Source organism: Mustela putorius, unplaced genomic scaffold (assembly GCF_011764305.1).
Source record: "Mustela putorius furo isolate JIRA1106 unplaced genomic scaffold, ASM1176430v1.1 tig00003974_pilon_pilon_pilon, whole genome shotgun sequence".
NCBI lineage: Eukaryota > Metazoa > Chordata > Mammalia > Carnivora > Mustelidae > Mustela > Mustela putorius.
Genome location: NW_025422117.1, coordinates 5,602,948 through 5,623,385, shown reverse-complemented (window position 1 = coordinate 5,623,385; position 20,438 = coordinate 5,602,948). Strand labels below are relative to the sequence as shown.

At 33.6% G+C, this 20,438-nt stretch overlaps 1 long non-coding RNA gene across 1 annotated transcript; it reads right to left on the bottom strand.

Annotated features, from left to right (window-relative positions):
- Positions 1–5,810: 5,810 nt before the first annotated feature.
- LOC101679470 lies at positions 5,811–17,046 on the bottom strand. Its single transcript, XR_199592.3, has 3 exons — positions 16,931–17,046; positions 12,324–12,441; positions 5,811–6,357 (listed from the first exon to the last, which is right to left on the bottom strand). It is a non-coding gene; the product is annotated as an uncharacterized LOC101679470 (long non-coding RNA).
- Between the last annotated feature and the right edge of the window lie 3,392 nt (positions 17,047–20,438).

The following is a 20,438-nucleotide window of genomic DNA, read 5'->3' as shown; positions in this document are numbered from 1 at the left end:
GAGAGATTTGAAAGAGAAAGAGAGTTCTTAGACCATGGGTAAACACAATTCAGCTACAAACTAAATGAAAAGCAGAGTGTAATTCAAATAAATACAGCAATAGGGAAATATTATAGAAAAAATGGAGAATCCTTGTATAGATTTATTTCCTAACATGGTCAACTAAAATGGAAGGGCTTGCATTGCTGAGTAAAACGTGGGTACTAAAGAAGATTCGACCTTTGAGTTGAACATCATCACAATAAGATCTTAGGGATAATCTATTTACTCTTATTACCTTGAGTTCAGTCTCTGTAGTATAAACTGGTTCTTTTTTGGGGGGTTCCACTTTGTCCATAAGTACTTTTTTTTAAAAAAGATTTTATTTATTTGACGGAGACAGCAAGAGAGGGAACACAAGCCATGGCAATGGGAGAGGGAGAAGTAGAATTCCCACTGAGCTGGGAACCCAATGCGGGGCTTGATCCCAGGACCCTGGGATCATAACCAGAGCTGGAGGCAGACACTTAATGACTGAGCCACCCTGGTGCCCATAAGTACTTTATTTTTAATTCTTTTAAAATTAATTAACATATAATGTATTATTAGATTCAGAGGTAGAGTTCAGTGATTCATCAGTCTTATATAATACCCAGTGCTCATTACATCAAGTGTCCTCCTTAATGTCCATCACCCAGTTACTCCACCCCCACCCTGCTCCTCTCCAGCAACCCTCAATTTGTTTCCTATGATTAAGAGTCTCTCATGGTTTGTCTCTCTCTCTCTGCTTTTCTCTTGTTTTATTTTTTCCCTCTCTTCCCCTGTGATTCTGTTTTGTTTCTTAAATTCCACATATGAGTGAGATCATGTAGTTGTCTTTCTCTGATTGACTTATTTCACTTAGCATAATGCCCTCTAATTCCATCAATGTCATTGCAAATGGAAATATTTTTTTTTTTTTGGTGGCTGAGTAGTATTCCACTGTGTGTGTGTGTATGTGTGATATACACACCACCTCTTCTTTATCCATTCATCAGTTGATGGATAATCTGGGCTCTTTCCAAATTTTAGCTATTGTAGACATCGTTGCTGTAAACATCTGGGTGTAGGTGCCCCTTCCTCTCACCACATTTTTATCTTGGGAGTAAGTATTTAGTAGTGCAGTTTCTGGGTCAGAGGATGGCTCCATTTTCAACCTCTTGAGGAACCTCCACACTGTTTTCCAGAGGGGCTGTACAAGCCTGCATTCCCACCAGCAGTGCAATAAGGTTCTTCTTTCTCTGCATCCTTGCCAATATCTGTCACTTCCTGACTTGTTAATTTTAGCCATTCTGACTGCTGTGAGGTGATATCTTATTGTGGTTTTGATTTGTATTTCTCTGATACCAAGGGATGTAGATCATTTTTTCATGTGTCTATATATCTGTTGGCCATTCATCTGCCTTCTTTGGAGAAATGCCTGTTCATGTCTTCTGCCCATTTTTTGACTGGATAATGTGTTTTTTGGGTGTTGAGTTTTGATAAGTTCTTTATAGATTTTGGAACAGCCCTTTATCTGATAAGACCTTTGCAAATATCTTCTCCCATTCTGTCAAAAGTCAACTATTCCCTCTGCTGTGAAAAAGCTTTTTATCTTGATAAAGTCCCAATACTTTTGCCTTCATTTGCCTTGCCTTTGGAGACATGTCTAGAAAAAAGTTGTTGTGGCTGAGGTCAAAGAGGTTGCTGTTTGTGTTCTCTCCTAGGATTCTGATGGATTCCAATCTCATAAACTGTTCTGACACTGGGAAATGAAATAGAAATAGTGCTAAGTTCTAATTCAAAATCTAATGAGGAACATTAACTCATTAATTTACTATAACAGATTGCTGGGATAAAATTTCGTCTATCAAAATGCTGTGTCTTGATATTGATAAAAGTATATTTTAAATACATCCATATAAGGGGCACCTGGGTGCTCAGTGAGTTAAGTCTCTGCCTTCAGCTCAGGTCATGATCTCAGGGTCCTGGGATCAAGCCCCACATCAGTCTCTCTGCTCAGCAGGAAGCCTGCTTCCCCCTCTCTCTCTGCCTGCATCTCTGCCTATTTGTGCTCTCTCTCTCTCTCTGTGTCAAATAAATAAATAAAATCTTTTAAAACAAATAAATAAATCCATAAACAATTTTAGGGTATCTAAAATTTGAATATAATAATATTAAAAATATAATAAATAAGCAAATAAATAAATAAAATGGCTAGCTGGAATAAGTTATTTTTTGGGATAGCATTAATAAAAATGAAAATATTAGTCAACATCTTAAACATGAATGCTTTCATTACCTTTGCCGGGGAATTAAATAGATCAAAGCAAAATTTATATCTTTACTATTTACAAGAAATTCACCTAAAAATAAAATGCCACCCGAAGGTTGAAAGGAAGGAAAAGAGTATATATTTCAATTAATTAATGTGAATGAAGGCCAAGCATAGGAATCTTTGTAATAGGAAAATCCACAGCTATGATTCTCAAAGCTTGAACAATTAATTACACAAAAATGTATAACTTCTCTGGTTACAAGTTAAAGTGGGTATACTGAATAGGTTGATGACATTGGCATCTCAGAAAAGTTGTAATTCAAAATTTCCACATTTTCTTGTTTGTAAGTTAACAGAGCACTTTGGAGATATGCAATTTCAGGCTAGGAGTCTAGGGATGGCAGAGTTTGGCCTGCTCAAAAAATTAGGAAAGAAGAGGGACACCTGGGTGGCTCAGTTGGTTAAGCAGCTGCCTTCGGCTCAGGTCATGATCCCAGCGTCCTGGGATCGAGTCCCATATCGGGCTCCTTGCTCCGCAGGGAGCCTGCTTCTCCGTCTGACTCTGCCTTCCACTCTGTCTGCCTGTGCTCGCTCTTGCTCGCTCTCTCTGACAAATAAATAAAATCTTTAAAAAAAAAAAATTAGGAAAGAAGAGGACAGCGGCACATTCTGGATGATGCTGAAATTATCATCTGCTGTGATCATCCTTTCTCTGGAAGCCTACTACCTAGAGCAGACCAAAGGTGGTGGTGTTGCAGGGAAGCTAGAACATGTGGCTCCCTCCAGTGTGGCTGCTAGATGGGTGGCAGCATCAGAACTATGGAGGCAAGTAATTGTAACATACAGATCACATTAAGAGACTAAGTCAAAGTGGACCAAACAGATCAACCAGAACCAGAAAATAAAGAACTAACTTAAAATCGTCTGACTTGAAAAAAACAAAACAAAGAAAAAAAACAAAACAAAACACAAAAACCCACTGTGAGTCAAAATCCCTTTTCTCTCAATGTTCTAAGGAGAGAAGAATCCTTGCAAGTCTATGATTCCTTGTACCCAAGGGAAAGTGTACTGGGAGAAAGAGGACAGTGGTGGCTGACTGGAGTTACAGACTTCGACTAAAATAGTTTTCCTTAAAATATATTACCAGCAGGTACAAAAACACTACTTCCAAGGATCCCTGTCTCAATTTGATGGCCAATTTTTCTCTTTAGTAAAACATTAGACCCCTGGACTCTGTGATTTGATAGTTGTCACACACACACACACACACACACACACACACACCCTATTGATCCCAACAGAGAATGTCCATAAAAACTCAATTTACTTCAGTCATTGCAATAGAAAGGGGAAAAGGACTAACATAGAAAATGTTTTGCATTTTTGCTGATTATTCAACTACTACAATGTGAAGTCTGCTGTTTGAACAAATGTTCATATCTGAGTTCCAATTTAAAGAAATTTACTTTTGCGTTTTTAATGAAACCTCTATGAACACATGTCACATTGTTCTGCCTTATTTTATGTCACATCACTTCTTTTCAACCATTGTATTTTGACTCAGATCAACTCTTTCTTTCCCTTGAGGAGAGGAACAACCTGAATTATTTTATTGAACTGCCATTTGAATTTGAAGGAATTTTCCATTTTGAAAGTTGAATTTTTCCAATGAGGTATTTCAGTAAAATGTACTCTGAAAATTAAACAATTGAGGTGAACTGGTTATATACTGAATTCCATTATATAAATATTAATAACAAAAACAAGCAAAAATTTTTTAAAAAAAGATTTTCATCATTTATCATTATCTGCACAGCTTCAATAAAGCTAATTAAAAATCTCATTTTCACAGTAGGTAATAGGTTTAATCAAGGCTCTAATAATTCTTTCAAAAAATAATAAAATACAAATATGTCTTTATACAAAGTATCAATTTTCAGGTTGATTTAGCCACAAAAAAAGTATGATTTTAAGTATGAAATGTATTGTACATCAAGTAAGTTATATTAGAGGAGTCTAAACACTGCTTCTTTAAAATAAAATGTATTTACATATTTATTATAGCATTAGAGAAAATTAAGAATGACATGCATAGAATGCAGGTTTGAATGCTCTTTATCTTTGCCATGGGCACATCACCTGCTAGGACACATGCAATCATTTTGGCTAAAGAGCACCTGACAACATGCGCCTCCCTGTTGGGCTTTGATTTTGTCTACATTGTTTTCAAATACTTATTTTAACACAGAGTTTCCTTGTCCACTAAATTTGAAGGGAGCTTTTCAGCTTCTGCTAACTGGGTAGTTCTTCCTCTGTGATTCAGTGTCTAAGCTCAGATAATCCAACCTCTTTTATGAAAAGGTCTTTGACTTCTAAGACATCTGGTTTCATATTAAGACATTTTCTTATTTTCAGATCATTCTTTTTTTATATTGTGCTGAATGTCTTCCATATGCAGCAGCTATTCTTCTCTTTGCCCCGAGTGTTGTACTTTTTCTGTATTTAAAAGCACTCATTACTCTAAAATGTGTATATCAAGGATGTACCCTAAGCAAGGTACTGTATAAAGAACAACTCCAAATAGTAACACAGAACATAAGTACATGACATCTTTTCAAGTATTTGGAAATATATGCCTTTTTTTCCAGGCTAAAATTGCAAGTCTAGGTCAACCATTTTTTATTGATTTTACCTCATAAACATTATATATTTATTTTCATCTTCACTGCCATTCTGTTAGTCAAAGTTTCCTAATTGACCATGAATATATTAAGCTTCATGCTAATTCTGTGTTTACAGGGTTAGTGAGCCCTAAAATATGCAAAATCAATTCACTCTCTGTTTGGTTAATATCTATTAAGCAGCTTCTCATTTAAACATGAACACAATTTTAAACATTTTGTACATAAGATATGTAATATAATTATATAATATAAAAATGTTATACATAATATATTTGTAAAAATACAAATATCCTGTTTGGTCTGTCCTTGCATACTTTTTCAACATCAATTTTCACTACTCTTCCTTTTAGTCATGCCATGTTTCAGTTTTGAAACATTCCAAACTCTTACCTGCTTCCAGACCTCACCATATGCAACTTCTCTTCCTGGATTTCCTTTCAACCTACTCTCCCTAAGAAAATTAGCCACCATTCTTTACTAATGACCTGGAAGGAAACCGAGTCTAACTATCCCGCAGATGAAATTGCTTTCAGCTCACCAAAATCCACTACCTCTACTTCTGAACTGTATACCACTTGGGTACAAGACTTTAAGGAGCAGTCTACCTCCTGCAGCTCGAGCTCGCTCTCTCTCTCTCCTTTTTTTTTTTTTCCCCCCTTTCACCTCTCCCTGAACTGATGTAATAGTAAGTCCCCAGGGAATTGCAAAACTGCTTGAAAACTTTGTTACAACACAAAGGAGAGTGATATCCTAACAAGAATATTCCCCCCAGACTACTACTCCAAGTTTAGTGTTAGATTTTTTAGTGATCATCCTCTGTTGTTTACTTTCCTGCTTTGTTCTCTTCCGGGTCTGCATGATTATACCGCCAGGGCCAGGTGATGAGCAAAATAAAATCAGTACATGCGGTTTCATTTTTGGATGGGTAAGGTATGCAATAAATAAGCAGATCAATACATATTTTGTATATTTGCAGGTAGAGAGGAGTAAGGGGTTAAGCATGCTAATTCTAGAGCTCTGTTCCTCCCCAACTGTAATGAACGAGCTGGCAAAGGTGTTGGAATTGACTTTCGGAACACCAGAATCTATTCAAAACTTGCAATGGGCAGAGGAAGACTTGGAGAAAGAAGCTGACGCTCTGTGGTAAGAATGAACTGTGTGCTCTAAATGGCCCGTCATCTCCCAAACACAAGATTAGCAGGAACAGTGAGGATGGTTCGGATGGCCCTGAAGTCCTGGTTCATTCACTGGTGCCAGAGGAAGTGGACTCTTCTCGAAGGACTGTAGTTGTCCTTCAGCCTGTCTAGTGGCTTCTTCAAAGATCTGCAGGAAGGTTTTCCTTTCTTCTGCCTCACAAGTTGTCGTCCCAGGGCTGGACAGAGCTCTGGGCAGATTTTGCTGAAAATGTTGAAAGGCTTTAGAAAGTCATCTATCTTTTAAGTAAATGAAACATAATAATTTATCGTTTATGTTTATCCTTTACCAAGTTCTGTAGAATTTATTTATGGAGAAAATCATTTATTTATTGGAATTATCATCTTGCTCATGGCGAATCTTTTTAACATTTCCCATACTGAAAGTCTAATGGAAATAAAAACACTTATTTCTCTAAAAATATATATTTTACCTTTATAATTGAATTTTTTTCACTGAGTATGGTGCACTGGATTTAAGGATTTTGTTTTGTGTTCTCAGGATTTTAATGATGACACTCCATTTTCTGTCTCTTTTCAGTTCTTTTGGATTTTCCATAGAGATGATCATGTCATCTCTGAACACTTATATTTCTTCCATTCCAATCTATATACTTTTATTTCTATTTCTTATCCCATCTCATTAGTTAGGACTTCTAGTATATTGAAAAGAGGGAACATTCTTGCCTTGTAGCTGATCTCAGTTGGAAAACTACAAGTTTCTTGCTATTAAGTATAATGTTACCTGCAGGGGTGTTTTTTTTAGTTATGGTTTATCAATTGAGAAAGTTCTCCTCAATTCCTTACTGAGAGTTTTTATAATCAATGTGTTTTGACTTTTGTCAAATACTTCTTCTTTTTTATTTTTCTAGTTCCCTAAGGTAAAAACAGAACATTGTTTTTGGATCTTACTTCTTGTCTAATATAAACATTCAGTGTTATTAATTTTCCTCTAAGCATTGCATTTCACTGCATCACACATATTTTGATAAATTGTATTTTCATTTTCATTTGATTCAAAATATTCTTAAATTCTCTTGAAATTTCTTCTTTTGATTCATGTGTTATTTAGATGCATGTTGTTGAATCCACAATTTTGCAATTTTCCAGTTATCTTTCTGATTGACTTCTTTGTGGTCTCAGAGAAGACAAATAAAATTGTGATTTCTACTATTTTAATTTTTTAAAATAAGATTTATTAATTTATTGATTTATTGGTTTGAGAGAGAGAGAGAACACACAAGCAGGAGAGACAAAGGGAAAAGGGGGAGAAAAACTCAAGCAGTTTCCAGATTCAGTGTGGAGCCCAACGTGGGGCTCAATCTCACAACCCTGAAATCATGACCTAGCTAAAATCAAGAGATGGAAGCTTAACCTACTGCACCACCCAAGCCCCTCTCTTTTTAATTTCTTTATGTATATTTTATAGCTCAGAATGTGGCTTACTTTGACAAATGTTCCATGTAAGTGTGAGATGAGTATGTATTTTGCTATTGTTAAAAGAAGTGATCTACAAATGTCAATTATATCCAGTTGATTGATGGTGGTGTTAAGGTCAACTATGTCCTTACTGATTTTCTGCTTGCTGAGTCTATCCATTTCTAACTGAGGACTATTAAAGTGTTGAACTATGATAGTGTATTAATCTCTTTCTTCTTGCAGTCTTATTAGTTTTGCCTCATATATTTAACACTCTATAGTTAGGCATTTACAAGGTAAAGATTGTTATGTTTTAGAGAGTTGACCCCTCTACCATTAAAAAATGCTATTCTCTATCTCTGATAACTTTCCTTGTTTTGAAGTCTACTTTGTTTAAAATTTATACAGCTATTCTTCTTTTTAAATTAGTATTATCATTGTATGTTTCCTCCACTCATTTACTTTTAATTTGTATGTCTTTATATTTAAAGTAGGTTTCTTGTCAAAACAGATAGTTGTTGGTGATTTTTGTTCCATTCTGACAATCTGTGTCTTATCATTGGTACATTTAGTCATCAACATTCAAACTTACTAATATAGTTGGATTAATATTTACCACAATTGTTACTGTTTTCTGCCCTTACTCTTCATTTCTATTTTTGTCTTCCTGTCTTTATAGTTTTGTGTATGTGCTTTTAACTGAGAATTCTGTATTACTTCTTTTATTTTTCTTTTTTTCGTAAACTTTTTTTAAGTTGTAGAGTTTGTAATATACATTTACAGCTAATCAAAGTCTACTTTCAGATAACATTATACAAATTCACGGTGCTGTTGATACATTTTAATAACAAAATAATCCAAATTCCTCTCTTTTATCCCTTGTATCATTGATGTCATTTATTTACTTATATGTTATTATTTTTACTTTAAATATTTTATTTATTTGTTTGTCAGAGAGAGTGAGCACAGGCAGAGAGGCAGGCAGAGTCAGAGGGAGAAGCAGGCTCTCTGCTGAGCAAGGAGCCCAATGTGGGACTCGATCCCAGGACCCTGGGATCATGACCTGAGCCGAAGGTAGCCGCTTAACCAACTGAGCCACCCAGGTGTCCCTATATACTATTATTTACTTATATATTATTATAAATTATTTACATGTATGTGTTATATATAAGTATGCATTTATATTTATATATTTTTGTTATATTTAATTTTAGTTATATAAATTTATTTTATTGTATATTTATTTTTAAAATACTTATACATAAGTAAGTGCATTATATATTTAATTACTTTATTTAGTTTTAATTTTGTAATAATTCTTAATTTATTAATTTATATTATTTTTAAATATATTATATATCATTTACTTATATATTATTTACTTATGTATTAGCATAAAAAGAATATATATAATGTTATATTATCTAATCTTATATACTTTAAGATATACACATAAGAATACATAATTCACATTGCTCATATTAATTGAAAAAACTATTATCTGTGACATCAATTAAGAATAAGAAAAATAAGCAGTTCCTGGGTGATACAGTTGGTTAAGTGTCTGACTCTTGGTTTCAGCTGACTCTTGGTTTCAGGATCTCAGGGTTGTAAGATCAAGCCCTGAATCGAGCTCCTTGCTCAGGATGGCATCTGCCTGAGATTCTCTTTTGCCCTCCCCTCCCCCTGCCACTTGTGCTCTTCCTCTCTTTTCCCATCTCTAAAAATAAATAAATAAATAAGTAAATCTTTAAGAATAAGAAAACAAGTTTTTATTTTATTTTCACTTACTGGGTGTTCTTCCTTTCTTTGTTTAGATCCTAGTTTCTAATATATATTATTTTCCTTCTGTTTAAAAAAAAAAAAAAAAAAAAACTTCTCTTAACATTTCTTGCAAGGCAGGTCTACTGATAACATTCTCTCAAGTTTTATTTTTCTGAGAAAGTATTTATTTCTCCTTCACTTTTGAAGAATATTTTGCAAGATATAGAATTCTAGGTTGATAGGTTTTTTTTGTTTTATTTATTTATTTTTTTAATTGTACTCCACTTTCTTCTTACTTATACGGTTTCCAAAAAGAAGTCAAATGTAATTCTTTTTTCTTTTATTAGTAAGATGTTTTTACTTCTCTGGTTTCTTTCAGGATTTTTTTCTTTATCTTTGATTTTTTTGTATTTATAAATTATATGTGGGACTAAATCTTTTGGCACTCACACTGATTGACGTTCTCTTAGTTTTCTGAATCTGCTGCCTGTTGTCGAACATTAATTTTTAAAAGTATTTTATTTATTTATTTGATAGATATCAAAAGTAGGCGAGAGGCAGGCACGGGGGTTGGGAGGTAGTGAAGCAGGCTCCCTGCTGAACAGAAAGCCTAATACAGGGCTTGATCCTAGGATCCTGAGATCATGACCTGAGGTGAAGACAGAGGCTTAACCCACTGAGCCACCCAGATGCCTCAGTCTCTTTTTACATTTATCTGTCTTTCTTTAGAAGTTAGGCCATCCCGTTACTTTGTAACTGCAGATATTTGATGGGCAGATTTAAGAATTTTTTTTTTTTAAGATTACCTTGCTTTTGTTGTGGAGAAGGTGGTAGAAGTGACAATATTTCCTTCTTTCTAGGCATAAGTGGAATTGGGATTTACATTTTAAATTATGTCATTTGTTTTATAATGTGCTTTTCTTTATACTCCCTAGGGGGCCCCTTTATTGTAAACAATGTAACTTAAATTCCAGGCCAACTCAATTGTCAATTGTTCAATCAAACAATCATTTACAACTTCTTATGTGTCAGTATGGCCCCAATAATAAGTTGATATATCAATCCAAATACAACTCAGTCACTGCTGTGTTTTCTTCCTGCCTGACACCTTCAGTAAGTCTCACCTTCCATATTCCTTGATCAATCATCCTAACTCCGTAAATTTCCCAGGCATAGTGATTAAGGAAACTGCCATTTATTCTTCTCAAACTAGAATAATTGTATACATTTTCAATCCCCTAATAAAGCATGAAATAGTCTGTACTAATCCTCTCAAATCTGGACATATCAGTACTGAGTGGTTTTCTGACAACATTTAGTATTGATTCTGCCATGAAAGCTTAAAAAAGTGCTGTATGATTTTTGTCTGATCTATTCCTAAGAAAATACTTTTCATTGGTTCACAGCTTCTTCCTGTCTGACTCTCTCTCTGCTGAATTTCTATGCCTTTTGTACTTCTCCAAGATCTCTTATAAGTTAAAATTTGACCTTTATGGAAACTGCTTCTTTATAGAAAAAATGGGCAATAAATGTAGAAGCAAGGTAGAGTTGGAATTAGAAAAAACTAAATTTGGCAAGCCCAATGTAAAAGCTGACTAAGGTTCATATGGTAAATGGATATAAAAATATGTGAGTGTAAGTTTATTGGTAATAATATACTCAGAAGGGAAAAGCAAACTTATACAATGAATAGTCATGACATACCTCAAACAAGGGTTCAAAGTTAAGCATGATCAATGGCTATACCTAATAGAGAAGATTGCTCAATTAATAAGGGAGCATTCTAGGGGCACCTGGGTGGCTCAGAGGGTTAAAGCCTCTGCCTTCGGCTCAGGTCATGATCCCAGGGTCCTGGGGTCGAGTCCCGCATCGGGCTCTCTGCTCAGCAGGGAGCCCGCTTCCCCTCTCTCTCTCTGTCTGCCTCTCCATCTACTTGTGATTTCTCTGTATCAAATAAATAAATAAAATCTTTAAAAAAAAAAAATAAGGGAGCATTCTGTCAGTCTTGCAATTTTAAAGAAATTATGGTGATCTTTTCAAATAAACAAACATACTAAATAATCATTTCCTCATGCAGGAAATTGTATCACCACATAACATCTCCCAGAGCAACAACTTCTGTATCGCCTCTTATGGCTTTAATATCAGAGGGTACAGATTCCCACCTCAGCTGTTATGCATCAACAGCAAGGAGAGGGCAGTTTCAGGTGAACCAATAGCAAACTGGAATAATATTATGACGCTGGTCCATATTTTTATACCTATATTTGTGTTGCAAGGTATATTGTTGAGTTGAATAACAATTAAATTTCAAAACAGTACTAAGTCTCATATGTAGGTGTGTATGTACATGTGCATACATGTGGTTTATAAACTATACATGTAATGTACACACATAGAGACTTTTTTTCAAAATCACAAAATGGAAAGCAAACTAAAAAATTGTTCAAATTCTATGAGCTGAATCTGACAATTTATCTAATCAAATGTGGGGAAATTAAAGGAGTTGTATCTTCAAATTACATAACACACATCTTTATATGTGCATACACATTTGTGTACATATGTATTTGTGCATATGTTTATGTATTTGTGTATATAGATAGTGATATAGATACAGATAGATGATAGATAGCTAGATGTTTGTGTGTGTGTGTGTGTGTGTATACACATAGCTCTGTTTTTATTGACAGCATGTTTTCTTTTTGTTTTTCACATTGGGCCATTTCTATTGTGGCACTTTCAAGATTACTTTGTCTTCCCCCACACCATCTCTTTAAGCTGTTAATATTAGCCAATGAACTTTTTTTTTTTTAACTGCAGGTATCATATTTTTCAGGTCTAGAATTTCCATTTGCTTCCTTCTTATCATACCTATATGTCTGTGGAGAATTCCTCTTTCCCTTCATTAGGAGTATATTGTGTATTGTGTTAAACTTTTCTTCAGCTAAATATTATACCTACTTTACCACGTTTTCTGATACTTACAATATCAGGATCATCTGGGTTGAGTTCATTTCCTTTTCTTCTGAGAGTGTTTGCCATTCACCTGGCTTTTCATATATTAGATAATTCTAGATTGAGTCATGGAAATTATGAATATCACCTGGGGGAGACAGGAGATTATTTTATTTTTCTCTTTTAAGAGTTGTTTCTTCTGCTTTATCTTTCAATTATCTTAATTGGTCTCAAATCAAAAGCTGTTTTCATGGACCATATCTCTGGTCTCATTTCAGATCTTTTCTTTTTAGTTGAGGTTTTTTGGGGGGTATTTTTAGTTTTGTGTCTAGAATTGCATGATTGAGGGATCAAAGAGTGGTATGGTTTCCTAAAGTCGAGACTCATTTGGCTCTTTTTCTTTAACAAAATTTTCCTCTCTTTGTAAACTAGTTTGTCTCCATATTCGGGTCTCAAAATTGCCAGGTCACAAAACTATGGACTTCTCACTACCACTACCAACTCATTTGCTGCACTGATGATGCATGACCCCGGAATAAAATTCATAAAAAATGGAAATGTACTCTGTAATATTACCCTCCTATGAATGTAAAATTTCCCTCCTATGAATATCCTATGAAATTCCCCTCCACCAAAATCTGCTTACTCCTTTTTGTTCACCAGTGTTGTTGTTTGTTTTATATCCAAGTTTTATAGGTGTTTTCTGCAAAAAATAAGTCAGGTCCCATCTTATTCATGAATAGAAGTTTAAGTCTGGTCTATATTCTTTTCCCAGTAAATAATACACCACAGTTTTGTGTCTCAAGATCTTTTAAATGCTGTTTCTTTCCCCTGAAATGCCTCATCACCCTCAATACCTTACTTCATGTTCCTAACTTGAGTGAATCTTCAAATATTGGATTTTTCTCTTTCAATGATCTGCAATAGCCCCCATTTCACTTCAAGCATTGTTTCATAATCATTGATTTATCTATTTATCCTATTAAAACATACATATCTTAAAATCTGTATTCATTTTTTAATATTTCTTTATATCATCAAGGCTTACCTAAGTACTTTATCCATAACAAGTACTTTTATATATATATTTGTTGGATGAATGAAAAGATTGAGCTAAGTAAAATTAAACTAAGTCAATCTTTATTCCTCAACATTGCCTGTTGTTAATAGGAAATTTATTTGGTGTGTCTTCCATCTGGACCAGAGGGAATTTTCAAAATTACCACAAGAAAATGTTCATGGAGGCCAGAAGAATCTTAAGATTAAGTGGAAACACATTGTTAAGCTGAATTAAGGAGGAAAATATGGGGAAGTTAGTATTTCTGAAAGATAGTCAAAACTTGAAAGATTTTACTAAATGTCACAACAAACACTTCAGCTGCCAGGAGAAGTACCACTACGATCACTTCAAGAGCTATGCACTGTCCAATGGCTCTATTATTCACCTTAGAAGGAACAAGTCAATGAATAAATCACAGCACAGAAATAGGGTTTTAAAACACTTTATGATTAAAAAAATTTCATATATATTCTGCCCAGCATTACTCAGAATCTCTGACTCACTGCCAGTTCCACTCTCAGCCTTGAGCATTAATACAGTTCTTTGTAGATTCATCTAATTATAAGCGTAGTTTAAAGATTACTATTGCCTCTAAAAAATATAAGATTTTTAGAAGACACCTCACTTCTAATACTCTCACTGAGAAATTTATTGAGTTTTTAAAATGATGATTAGTATTAGATAATGTTAATTTAAAATATATTACAATAAATCTTTCTATCCCATATTAAAATATAGTGAGAAAGAGGAATAATAGATTCTGATACAATAATTTAGTTTGTACTAGACACTATGACAGATAGAGACACTTTTAAAATATCATCTTATACTCAGGGAAATTATTGTTGCTTGGGATAATACAGTATATATAATATACAAATAATGTTGTTATGATAATAATAGTGATTACATTGAAAGAAAGATTGGAAAGTTGAAGAATTTCATAAGATAATGGATATCAGCTGTAACCTATCCCTAAAAATTTTAGCATTAAAAATAATTTTTATATTAGTATTTTTAGATAAATTATATTTGGAGTTTACACTTACTTATTTTTAATTTATTTCATCTAGTTTTTTAACTTTCATAATCTACAGTGAGTAGAAAAGTATTAACTATATAACTTTTCTATTAGAATTTTGTTTGTAATACTAGTTCTGGTTTTGTAATTTACCTGAAAAAAATCAGAAAAGTATTAACTATACAGCTTTTATATTATGAGATTTTTTGGCAATACTAGTTCTACATTTGCAAATTATCTGAAAATATCAATAAGCACCGTGTATTATTTGAAATACAGTAGCAATTAAGTTTCATCAACACAATTATATTTTCATTGATAATTATAACATGTAAGAGACAAAAATGACTTCAAACATATTTGTAAATTAGATACTCATTAAAATAAATCATCTAGTCATAAGCTATATTCTTTTCTAGATTCCATGATGGATAAGAATTTTACCTTGTCTACTCAGAGGTCTGAAATCTACAGTTACTGTCAGTAATCACACCTAATCCAATTTATTTTTTTTAATTTATTAAAGATTTTATTTATTTACTTGACAGAGAGACAGAGATCACAGAGAGGCAGGCAGAGAGAGAGGGGGAAGCTCTCTCTGAGCAGAGAGCCCCATGTTGTTCCTAATCCCAGACCCTGAGATCATGACCTGAGCCAAAGGCACAGGCCTAAACCCCTGAACCCCCCAGATGCTCCTCCAGTTTCTTACCATAACCATACAAGGCTGCTTTAGGGAACTAAAGTAGTGTAACACTAGAGGCTATGTTCAAGAGAAGATGTCATCATAATATGTGTGTTTATCTTAAGAAAAAATAACAGCTAGGACACTTTTATCAAAGAATTTAGGCATAAATACATGTCAAAAAATGTTTCCCCCTTGCTCTAAGGTAAAAGCAGGTAAATTCAAAGACTTACTCTCATCAGAATGGTTTTATAAGCACACTATTGCCAGTTACTACAATTATCCTTTTTACCAGCATAAATAATTTGGACTTTATGTTTCAGTGTTTATAGCAACTATGTAACTGACAAGATTAAAGCTGGGAGCCTGCTGTAAACATAGACTTTTTGGTCATCCTCTGAACTTCTATTTTAAAATAGCAACCTAAGATGTATCATTCAGGTCCTCTTGCTTTGTAGAGAAGCTATTCTGGGAAAACAAATCCAACAACTGGAGAGGTATGAAAACATTGTACAAAGAAGGGGTGTAACAATGTTCAAATCCCTGAGGGTAGTTTCCTGAGAGGCAACTTCACTTCTGGTGGTCCTCACTGTCCCTGACAATCACCGGATCTCCAATTCCCTTTTGTTTTGTTAACATGTGCTTGATTTAACTTCCTGCTGTTTGATACAGAAGTATCCTGACTCACAGAAAAGAAAGTCACACAAAAAGTCCTACAAGTTGTACAAGGTTTAACAGCAAGTTTGGGATACCCAAGCAGAAAACCTAAGGCAGTGAAAACAGAATGGAAAGGTGAAATCATGGTATTTGCAATAGTGTTTCAGTGACATTTTTGAGAATCAAGAAGAAGAAATAAAGTTTTTATTTTCACTGGGAAGAAAATGAACCACCCTACCCTCACCCCCCACCCTACCACCCCCCTACTGCCCCCCATGCCTTAATTACTCTCCTCAATACTATAAGGTCAGTTAGGATTACATACAAACTCAACAAAATTTAAACACATTTTAGATACCAGAAACTGTGACAAACACTGACCAGATGAATGAATATCGACTAAATGGCTAGATTTAGTGTTCATAGCCGTTGAAAACACCTGTGTAGAGATAGTGTCCAAAAGACTGAAATAGAGGTGCCTGGGTGTCTCAGGAGGTTAAGTATCTGCTTTGGGCTCAGGTCATAGATCTAGGGGTTCTGTGATTAAGTCCCACCTCTGGCTCCGGGCTCTGTGGGGAGTCTGCTCCTCCCTCTGCTCTCCCCTCTGCTTGCACACCTGCAAGCTCACTCCCTCTCTCTCTTTTGAGCAATTATAATCTTTAAAAAGACTGAAATATCATTGTGCCCAATATAGGCAATAATACAAAAGTACTGATGGTTCAAGTGAATGACAATGATTTTTTTTTTTTTTTTTACTTAAGTGATGCTCTAGGCTGAGAAATATCAGGTAGGTTACAGTCCCATGATTTGGAGTTTCTTTGAGACTACTGTATTGTCAATTCTCAAAATCATCCTAGAAGTGAAATAAATCAAGAGTGAAGAAAAGGAAAGCCATATTTAAGCTTGCCTAAATATGAACATTTATAAAAAAAAAACTATAAGAATTTAAAAATTAAGTTTGCATATTAAACTCAAATATTTTTTAAAGTTTATTTCTAACTATAGCAAATGTAAGTCTATTGTGACCTTTAAAAAATGTCTTTAAAATACAATTATCTCTGATAAAAAAAAATATCAGTCTCTGTTGAGGTTCAGTTTAAAAACAAAACCAAAAATTGTTGTTTGGTATGCTGACAGGTGATCTAGTAGAATTTGCTTTCATGCCAAGTTAGCATTTACTGTTTTAATTAAGTTAGTTTCTTAAATGTTACACTTACACACTCTTCCCTTTAAAGATGTCCTTAAATTGGGGTTCATGGAAAGGTCACTTGTAAGGATTACAAACTTTGAGTGCCTCAGTGATGGATTTTTCTTCAGTTGTTCATCACCAGGGGAGTTCTATATCGAAAAAGAAAAGAGCAGTAATTAAGAGCACAGAATTCTTTAGGGATTTTAGTATGTCTAACTCAAGCTTGGTGGGGATTAATGCAGATTCTTGTTGAAATTCCTAGTCTCCTAATGCACCCAATTACTCAGCTAATGCTAAAATACGGCAGAATAACCTTTATGCAATTTTTCTAGCAAAATATATTACAGCCTATTAGTATGTCCACATAGAAAAAGCAATGTTGAACATTGGTTAATTGCACATTCTGTGAAAAGCTCTGGCTAGTTTCATGTACAAAGTTTTGAACATATAGTAATGTGATGTAGCTAAAAAGTTCGTGATAATACTGCTTCTACATTATATTAAAATATTTGGAAATAATAATAAGCAAACATTCATTTGATGTTCCAAGGAGTTCAATATAGGGGAAATAAAAATGATACATTTTTAAAACTGCTTTAAAAACTTTTTGTACATGTTATAGGAAAACAGAATCTTGAAAACTTGGTGATTATATATCTAAGAAAAAACTAAGCAGACAATTCCTCAGAATACAATTTGTGTATGATATTTGAATAAGAAAGTCATATACATCAATTTTGATTTACATGCCAGTACTTATTTATTTTATTTATAAACTTTGGGGCACTTCAAATTTATGTTTTGTGATCACAATTTTATCATAATTTTATTAAAATGCATATAAAAATTAAACATTCCTTCAATTTTCTTGCTGCTTCAGTGTGCATAGTTATAATTGTGTTATAGTTTTTTTTTTTTTTAAGTTTTCAATTGACTCAATCATGATATTCAAGCATAAAAATAAAAGTTTATTGGGCACCTGGGTGGCTCAGTGGGGTAAGCCTCTGCTTTTGGCTCAGGTCATGGTCTCAGGGTCCTGGGATTGAGCCCCGCCTCAGGCTCTCTGCTCAGCGGTGAACCTGCTTCCCCCCCTCTCTCTGCCTGCCTCTCTGCCTACTTGTGATCTCTGTCTGTCAAATAAATAAAATCTTTAAAAAAAATAAAAGTTTATTAAAAATTGGCATTAATATGGTTTTATGATATAGGTCTTTTAAAATACCAGATTTAGCTTCAATATTAAAAATATATTTAAAAATCCACATAGGTTAAGTAGATATTACTTATTAATAAACACATATTTTAATTTTACTTAAAATCTGTCCTCTGATAGAATATAAGCAGCAGGGCATGAGTGAGCACACATGTGTGTTTTAATTCCTGTATCCACAGCTCCTAGAATAGTGCTTTAGCACATAGTGAGTATACTGTAAATATTTTTGATATAGAAAAACATTTTATTCTTTTGTTTTAAAGGACAAGAACTTTTTAATCTGTTAAAACCAAAACTGTACAGTCAAATATAGAGAAATAAATACATTTTATAACTAAATATGAATCAACCCATATGAAACAGCATGTGTTCATAATAGCAATAATGTATGACTACCAAAATATATCATCAACATTCAGAAACAACTTCTGTTTAAAAGATCTGATTATTTTTTATTTCTTATTAATTGGTTTTTCCAATTCTTTATTTATATTAAAAAGAGAACAATAAACCTATATAAAAATTTACCTCAGCAGAGTTGTGCAGTGGAAGCGTGCTGGGCCCATAAAAATTTATCTCTATGTTCCCTTTAGTAATTCCCTAGTAGGAAACATCATGAGATTCTGCATTTACATTGCAATATTTGATTTTGCTTCCTCCCTCCAAAAAAATACTACTTTTTAAAAGTTGTTATGAGTCAATGTCATCTGAATTTGTTTTCAACTGTATATCTTTTTCAAAATTATACAAGTTATGTTTAGTTTTACTAGTTTAGTTTTAGAATAGGACCTAGTATGATAAACTGATAGGTTTACAGTATTTTTACAGACCAGGAAACTGAAGCATAAAGCTACTTAGGTACATTATAAAAGGAAAGTAGCATCCAATTGGTAAAAAGGAACTTAGAATCTACAGTTTTCAGAAAGTATGATTTTAAATGATGGATATTTGACATAATAAATTTCATAAAGTGCAAAAACAATGTTATATTTTAATTGAGCTATCAGAAACTTTTTTTATCTCTCCCTATATTATTAGTTGGTATCCTTTTTTAAAAATGGGTAATTTTTAACAAATGAATATATTTTTAATCATTTCCTAATTTTCTACTATAGAAGAAATATAATCTCTGTTTAAAGAATTCTCCCCCAATATAAAAAGGGAGTTTAATACTTCAGTTTCCATTTTTAAAATAAAGTAATGCAGAATTACAATATTAGATCCATCACTCTACAATTGTAAATAGTTTAACACCATACAACACTCCTTGTAACATTATTTTTTGAAAAATTTTAAATTATATTAATAATGGAAACCAACCATAGCATGTGGAATACTTCTATGGCATGTTACAGAGATGAGAATAACAAAAATGTCCACTTTATTAAATATAGTTTTGGTGAGGGTTACAAGAACACTCAGTGACAACCTATACATCATAAACCTCCAATAAACATTGGAGTTGTCAGTACTTCCTCAATCTATATTTTCTCTTACCATTGCCTGAATTACCTACACCAGACTTGTATGCCAATCAATACACATCAATTGTTCTTCTCATACTACCAGTGTTTTCCCAGATGTTAAATCCATGCTTATTTTCACGTCTTAACCTCATGGAATCATCAATAAGTAACCTAGTTAACTTAATTAGGCCATCAGCAAGAGTCCAACATGCTCAATCATTTTTCCCCCTCGATAACATTTAGACCTAAAAATACTACACTTTCCAGCTTCCCTCTGTGGTAAGCAAAATAATGGTCTCCCAAAGACACCCATGTCTTAATCCCCAGAATCTGTGAATATGTTATGTTACATGGCAAAGTGGAATTATGGTTGCGAGTAGAATTGAGTTTGCTAATAAGTGGACCTTAAAATAGAGAGATTTTCCTGTATTGTCCAGATAGGCCCAATTTGAGCACAAGGGTTATTTTAATATGGAAGATTAAGACAGAAAAGTCAGGGTCAGAATGATAATATGTGGGAAAAACTTAACTAGCTATTGCAATAGTCCCTACTTATAAGTAGGAGACATGTTCTAAGACCCCCAGTGGAGGCAAGAAACACAGACAGTACCAAATCCTATATATACTATGCTTTTTCCTATATATACACACCTACAATAAAATTTATTTTAAAAAATTAGGCATAGTAAGAGATTAACAACTATTGAACAATAATAAAATAGAACAATATATTGTAGTAAAATTTATGTGAATGTCATCTCTTTCTTTGTCTCAAAATATCTTACTGCACTCTACTCACCCTTCTCTTGATGATGTGAGATGATAAATGCGCACGTGATGAGATGAAGTAGGTGAATGAT